This window comes from Pipra filicauda, unplaced genomic scaffold (assembly GCF_003945595.2).
Source record: "Pipra filicauda isolate LSUMZ 115617 unplaced genomic scaffold, ASM394559v2 scaffold195_size2193078_pilon, whole genome shotgun sequence".
NCBI classification, from domain to species: domain Eukaryota; kingdom Metazoa; phylum Chordata; class Aves; order Passeriformes; family Pipridae; genus Pipra; species Pipra filicauda.
The window spans coordinates 1,394,230-1,401,741 of NW_024104304.1; the positions used below are offsets into that span (position 1 = coordinate 1,394,230).

The window sequence follows — 7,512 nt, forward strand, 5'->3', positions numbered from 1 at the left end:
TGCACGGTAGTATGAGTATGCTTTGAACAGTGTAACAAAAAAGGAGGTTGTGGCAGTGAATTGTGTGAATACCAACACTCTCTATGCAGATAATACAGCAGAATAATCATATTCATCCTGAGTAAATGAATTCTGAATGCTGGTATGGATGAGAATGGGAACTTGTGAGGACAAGTTGGGTTGGAGTTTCATTTCTTGTTAATATTAACAAAATCGGGTCTATGAAAGACTAATTAAAATCAGTTCTTATTAAAATCAATGAATCAAGAGATAATTTGAAGATTAAGGCTGAGGAGGGAGGTATTTTTTTTTAAACACATTAGTTAGTCTTTTCAGCCAGCCAATGGAGGCTTGTGTACTTGTCTACATCCAGATACCTGGCTAAGGTACTCTGAATTATTTTCTGTAAGCAAAGATCACTCCACTGAATGCATAGGTACCCTAAGTACCCACAGTGGCAAAAGCTAGGTATTTGAAGTTGGATGATGAATGTGCTCAATACTTCCCCAACTGTCACACTAAGGTAACTTTGCATAGAAGAAAAAAAATCTCATTAGTGGGGTAGGGGAACATACACATTTTTTTATTGCTTCTAGCAAGTTTACTGAGTCGGTAAACAACAACTTTGTGGATGTCTCATGATATTCTCCAAACCAAAGAGATTTTCAGGAAAGAATCAGAAAATAATTTTTAGGACTCTCAGGAGAATTCCTCATACCCTAAGCAAATTTCTGATACAGGAATTTTCAATTTGCAAATTATGTAAACCTTTCCATAAACTTTTCCTTGATGAAAAATATTAGGTAGGTATAAATATCAGGCTTGCAAAATAAATGGTTAAAGCAAGCCAAGCACTGTGAAGTTAGTTAAATACCAGTTACAAGCCAGTGAAACCCTAATTCAGGTCTTTTCATGTATACATTTGATGTAGTCAGTGGTTGGGGTAAATTGGTTTTATTCTTTTTTTTGTTTCAACCATTGAGTCTACAATGGTTAAGTTATATTTTTTTCCTGCTTAATTTCATGTATAAGAAAGGGCACTGAAAAACATTCAATATTTCTTTTATCTTCATTATTCAATGTGTTATTCCTTTATTAATTGCTTAACTCTATTCAAATCTTTAATTTTTCTTGACAAAATTATGAATTTTGCAGTTGGTTTTCTGGTCACTTGTGGCTATAGTATGTCAATACCTCATTAGTGTGACTAATTTTTTATTACATTTCTGAGTTAAAATAAAACATTCCCCACTGTTACATACCCTGGGAAACCCAATGCTTGCACCTAACCTTAAACAGCACTTTGCACAGTCAGGAAAAACTCCTGTGATGCCACTTGTAACTCTGATGAAAATCAGATCCTAAGATTTTCTGTAAGACCTCAAGACAACAAGAAATACAGCATTAGCAGGCTTTTACTTTGAGCAATTTCCCTCACACAAAATTCTGCTGGTAGATATGCTGAAGGATAATATAATCCATTCCTCTGCTTTAGTCAAACTCAGCTATTTGGTCATTAAACACCCCCCACTTTTCTTGTAACGCAAATCACTGCAGAGACCCCAGCACCTGGGAATGTCAGCCAGTGGTTCTATGGATAAAAGCTCATTTGGACACACAACTTTTATACATTACTATCACAGACATCTATTTGTACATTAGGCAAGACAGTGGAGTTAAAGAGACGGGCACTGGGAAGACAAGTCTGAGATAGAACCAGTCTGGTGTTAATTTGCTAATACAGCAGAGCTTCTACTTGTTCTATGTATTTCTCCTAACCCCTCCACCATGCACCCCAAACATCCATTTCTGGATCTGACAGAAAAAAGATACTGGTTAGGATACTGGTCAGGTCTGACAAAGGAAGGGAGTTCTTTTTCTCTTATGCATGAGAAACCAGCCACCGAGCATATTGTGGCACATATTTTGCAATATACTTTCACAGATATTTGATAACAAAAAAGGAACTTTTATTATTTTGTAAATTCCCAAAATCTTTTATTTTTCTCAACTGTTTAGCATCCAAAATCTTTGGATTGAGCAGATAGTCATCATGGTTAATTTAATTTGAAGTGGACACAGTTGCATTTACAGACTGTACTGGTTATCTCAATGGTAGCTAAAATTACCAGCCCTGCCAAGAGTATATTTACAAGATAAATGAGAGAAATGGAGGCATGACAGATTAAAGTTGTATAGTTTGTTTTGGGGTTCTGTATTTTATCTATGAGAGCTGTGAATGAAAATGAGTCATCCACATAAGTCCAGATGAAGAACTTGGTATAAAATGTTGTCATATTAAAAAAAACTAACACAGTTTTCTAGATCCTTAAACATAGTCTTAGGGTTATTTTTGGTTGACTAGCTATTACAAAGTCAGATGCCTTATTTCCATTAATTTAGCCTAGCAGACTTCAAAGTAGTAAAACCCAAACAACGCTGAATCTAAAATTATCCCTAAAACGGTCTAAAATAGAACTTCTGTTATTTCTAGAACTGTCAGCACTATAAAATTTCAGAATATGTAGGTTTTTAGGGTTCAATCCCAATGTGTTCAGTGCTATAGGGAGGACATCAGGTATCACCAGGAGTCTCAAGCCCTTATGAGTATTTAGAGATGTATTTCTTCTTCATCAAAGACATACAGTGTGAGAAACTTACCATGGCAACAATTGATGCAGCTATAGAAAAACAGAGTTATAATGCAAAGGGATGAAGATAATAACACTTCTTGAATGTAAATCTGACATATGTATGTATGTATATTTCTTACACACACACATTCTGCCGCTTCATCCAGTTGCCTGGTAAAGTCCAGCAGGTGCCAAGTGATAATAGTACATCTGCATGATAGACAAGGGAGTTCAGTTCTCACAACAAACCACAGTTCTGAATATGTCCTGTGTTTCATTTCCTGATGCAGCTTCTTACTAGCAAACCTGCTCCTTTGCTAATTGCACTTTATTATGTCACTTTGACCTGCTGAGTAACCTTAGCAAATAATTCAGTTTCATTATTTTTCTAATTCTCCATTACAAGGTAGAGATTAAAATATCTACTGCCTTCATTAAGCAGAGTTCTATGCAGAAATTTTCTTCTAAGCTCTGTAGGTGCTATTTAAGCTTTCTAAGAACTAATGTAGTATTCTTCGGGTTACAATAACTCTTTTGAATGAGCACTAGATTTCCTAAACACGTACTCCACAGGCCTTCACAGTCTAGTGGATGACCCATTTTTGCCTTAGATCTGCAAACAAGTTCAGTAACACTGTCATTAAAGACTGTGTAAAGGAAAGTATTGTGCCTCCTTCAGAAACTTAGTTGTTATGAAAATAAAATGACTACCATGGACGGATGAACTTGATTGCCAGGCTGAGATTTGGAGTGGGTGACAGTCCCAAGACCTTCAACTAAATAATTTCCTTTCACATGGGAAAATTAGTTATGATGATATAAAAAGTAGAATCCTAATGTTGGTACTGTAACTGAAGTACTCTTCCTGAAGATCAAGGTTATTTCACACTGTCAGCTAAGCAGGACATGGGCTAGAATGATGCAATACAGTCCTTTACAGGAATGTGTTCTGTTTGAATTTAATTAAATAATAAAAATGACTGCAGATCACATTCTGAATTTAATATTCCCTTTTCATTTCTTGATGTCAGCATGGATTTTTAGTAAATGAAACCTGAGTAAAATCTGCAGGATTAAATTCTCCTTCAGAAACCTGCTTTGCTTAACTGGAATTCAACACAATGTAACATTCCTGTCAGTTGTTTGCATCTTTACATCATGAATTCAAAAAGAGATATTAAAACCATATATAATTCTCAAAATACTATACAGAATAAGAAAAAGAACCCTATCAGTTTTAAATACTCAGAGAATACTAAACTGAATTCCTATATTATCAGAGAGTAGTAGCATTTCATTTGAATGACAGTGTCCTTGATTATCTTTTCAGCTAAAGTAGGTATATGGGAAGAGGAAAAAGAAAGAGAAAAATTAAAAGAAAGAAGCAGTATATGCAAGGGTGTTGGGTTTGTCTGGCCAGGTTTTGGTAGCAGAAGGGGTTGACAGGGGTGGCTTCTGTGAGAAGCTGCTTGAAGCTTCTCCTGTGTCCTGCAGAGCCAATACCTGGCAGCTCCAGGATGGACCCACCGCTGGCCAAGGCCGAGCCCATCAGGAATGACAGTAATGTCTCTGTGATAATGTATTTAAGAAGGGTGAAAAAAAAAGTTATTGGGCAGATGAAAACTGCAGCTAGAGAAGAGTGGAGTGAGAACATGTGAACAACAGTGCAACACCAAGGCCAGTAGAGGAGGGGGAGGAGGTGCTCCAGGTGTTGGAGCTGAGGTTTCCCTGCAGCCCGTGGTGCAGACCATGGTGAAGCAGGTTGTCCCCCTGCAGCCCATGGAGGACCACGGGGGTGCAAGGATCCACCTGCAGCCCATGGAGGAGACCCACACCGGAGCAGGTAGATGCCCAAAGGAGGCTGTGACCCCATGGGAGGCCCATGCTGGAGTAGGATCCTGGCAGGGGTCTACTGACCCATGGAGAGAAGAGCACTGGAGCAGGTTTGCAGGTAGGACTTGTGGCCCTGTGGGGGACCCACACTGGAACAGTCTGTGCCTGAAGGACTGCACCCTGTGGAAAAGTGACCCACATTGCAGCAGTTTGTGAAGAACTGCTGCCCGTGGGTTGGACTCATGCTGGAGAAGCGCTCTCCTGTGGGAGGGAGACCATGGTGGAGCAGAGAAAGGACTCCCCTCCCCAAGCAGCAGCAGAAAGGCAGAAACAACTTGTGGTGAACTGACCATAACCCCCACTTCTCGTCTCCCTATGCCGCTGTGGGCAGAGTAGGTAGAACTTGGGAAGGAGAGACGGGTGGGGGGCAGGTGTTTTTAAGATGTATTTTACTTCTCATTTTCCTTCTCTGATTCTGTCAGTAATAAATTTAATTAATATCCCCACTTCAAGTCTGTTTTGCCTGTGACAGTGATCGGTGAATGATCTCTCCCAGTTCTTATCTCAGCTCATGAATCCTTCGTTATATTTACTCTCCTCTGTCCAGTTGCAGAGGGGATGATAGGGTGACTTTGGTGAGTACCTGGCGACCAGCCAGGATCAACCCACTACACCATTTCACTGAATTGTGCCACTGGTTGTACAGGATTGTTCTAAAGTTCAAGAAGAAATATAATGAATTATTAGCTGAGCAATGAATATGGAATCATAAATGAATACAGTAAACCACGATACAAAATATGTGCATATTTTTTTCTGTTTTTCATGCAGAAGTAAATGAAGAAAACCCACACAGAATGCTAAGTCATACATGAGCAGCTCAGCAGTTTGTACCTCTGACTTGGTGGTAACACAGTGTGAAGGTCCTGTAATGCAAGGGCATGTAACAAAGGTATTCACTGTTTTTCTGTGAGGAAGCCATCCATCATGAGCTAATGCATCCTGCATGGCAAAAACAGTGCCAAACGTGATATAAGCAGGTATTCTCACACTATATAATAACACTGTATAACAAGAAACTATACCTCCATTAAATCAATAAAATACAGCAGCAACAGAAATAAACAGGAAATATTGTTTTCATAATTAATTCTTTTCTTATTAGAGCATTGAAGCATTTCTATTATTCTACTTGTACACCCCAATGTTGCTAAAAGATATTAGAAAGTTCTGATTGTTTCCATACAGCAACTTGAAACATTCTTTGGGCACATGATGGATTTACACAATCAACTACGCATACTTTTCTTTAATATTTTTCCTTTTAATATGTGAATGATGACCTATACCATTACACCATGGGTATGATCTCCCTCCAATAAACCTTCCTTCTGATTTACAGATTTAAAATATGAAAGCCTGCAATTGTGTTCTCAATAAATTTTGCTATTCTCTGCTAAAGCATCTGAGGTTTCAAAGTTAATTCAACTATTTTCGGCAAGGAGGCATTTATGCCTTTCAATAAGTACCAAACACAACCTTTTAATAGGATTTATATAAGCAAAACAAACTTTTAAAACAGTGACATGTTGTTAGTAGAAGTTTAGAAATCTGCATTTCTTATGCTTAAGTTGACAGAAATTGCTTCTCTTCGAGAATGAAAACTGTGTTCCAGATATGCATGATTTAGAGATTTATTTCAACATGTTATAATGTTGAGTTATAATACAAATTATTTAGTCAACCAGAGGTTGCGAAAGGACAGAAAATTTTTCCTGTACTCATACTGGCAGGCACAGTTAGTCTTCAGATTCCATAGTCTCAGAACATAAATATTGTATACAGTATGTCTTCACTGAAAGATATCAGCATATTCATGAGCGAAGCTCATGATTTGTCTAATAAGTACGTAGGTCAGCAAATCTTTCAGTGGGAATAATTTTCCTTAAAGCCTCTAAATGGATGTTAGCATCTAGCCTACAGGACCAGAAACAAAACCAGCTGAAGAAAAAGCAAAGGCTTAATGATTTCAAAGGTTTTTGTCAGGTCTCAATGATAAATAGTAATGACTAGAAAAATTTAATTAGCTAACAACATAATGGAAGATGGTGATCATCTTTAAAGCCGTAATTGGTTTGAGAGTTACCTATGTGCCTGTTCTGTCTCCACAGATCAGTACAGTAAAACTGATAACACATGATACTTTTTCTGATAACTCTTGAGTTTTAATAACTGACAGAAGTCACAGAGTGCATCGAAGTTTTTTTGGAGGACAAAAAGATCTTCAGAAGACATTAGGATTGTTTTCTTTGTTTTCAGTTTTTCCTGTGATTTTACATGTTAATTAGGGTTCTTTTTGTACTTTATCTGTTGACAACAGAGGATGACTTGAAATAATAACAAATATGATCTTTATTTTTTGGGCATTAATTACAGTCAGCTCTTTCAACTATGGCCTTTCTTTTCATGCAAAAACTTTGTAATGTCTTAGTGAAATGAATTTTTTTTTTAATCCTACCTTAGAAAAAATGCACTACAAATAGACTCTGTCCTCCTGAATCCTAAAAATTCATACATTCTGATATAGGGATAAGTTGGTTCTTTGTCACATAAGATTAATTTATAACCTATGATTCTGACTCTATGAAATTTTTTCCCAAAACAACTTTATCTTCTTGCCATCTTAAAACCATTTATTGAAGTTCTACAGCATTATAAAAGAATTCAGGTAATACTTACGGAAAAAAATTACTATTTTCTTTAACATCTTTGCTAAAACATTGTAGTAAATAGATTGTGTAAAGAGATTATAATCTTGTTTAGATTTGGTATTTCTTTCACAAAAGAAATTACAGGAAATTACAGGAGAACAATTTTCTGTCAAAATATGTAGCTGCTTAGGAAATTCAGGTAGGTTTTCTCAGTTGTCTTTTCCTTTTACACAGTATTTTTCCATAAAAGACAGGAAGTGTACCAGTAACTTTACAGAACATGAGGTATCTCTAAGAAGGTTGCATGAAGAACACTGATATCCAGTGCTGTCCCT

The 7,512-nt window shown here is 37.0% G+C and overlaps 1 protein-coding gene across 2 annotated transcripts in view; it reads right to left on the reverse strand.

Moving 5' to 3' along the window:
- Window positions 1-7,512, reverse strand: part of KHDRBS2 (KH RNA binding domain containing, signal transduction associated 2) — a 366,426-nt gene that overhangs the window by 21,872 nt on the left and 337,042 nt on the right. For both annotated transcript variants that reach the window (XM_039380435.1, XM_039380437.1), the window contains exon 11: window positions 5,361-5,468. The gene's annotated coding sequence lies outside the window, so the exon portion shown is untranslated. The remainder of the gene's footprint in view (window positions 1-5,360; window positions 5,469-7,512) is intronic.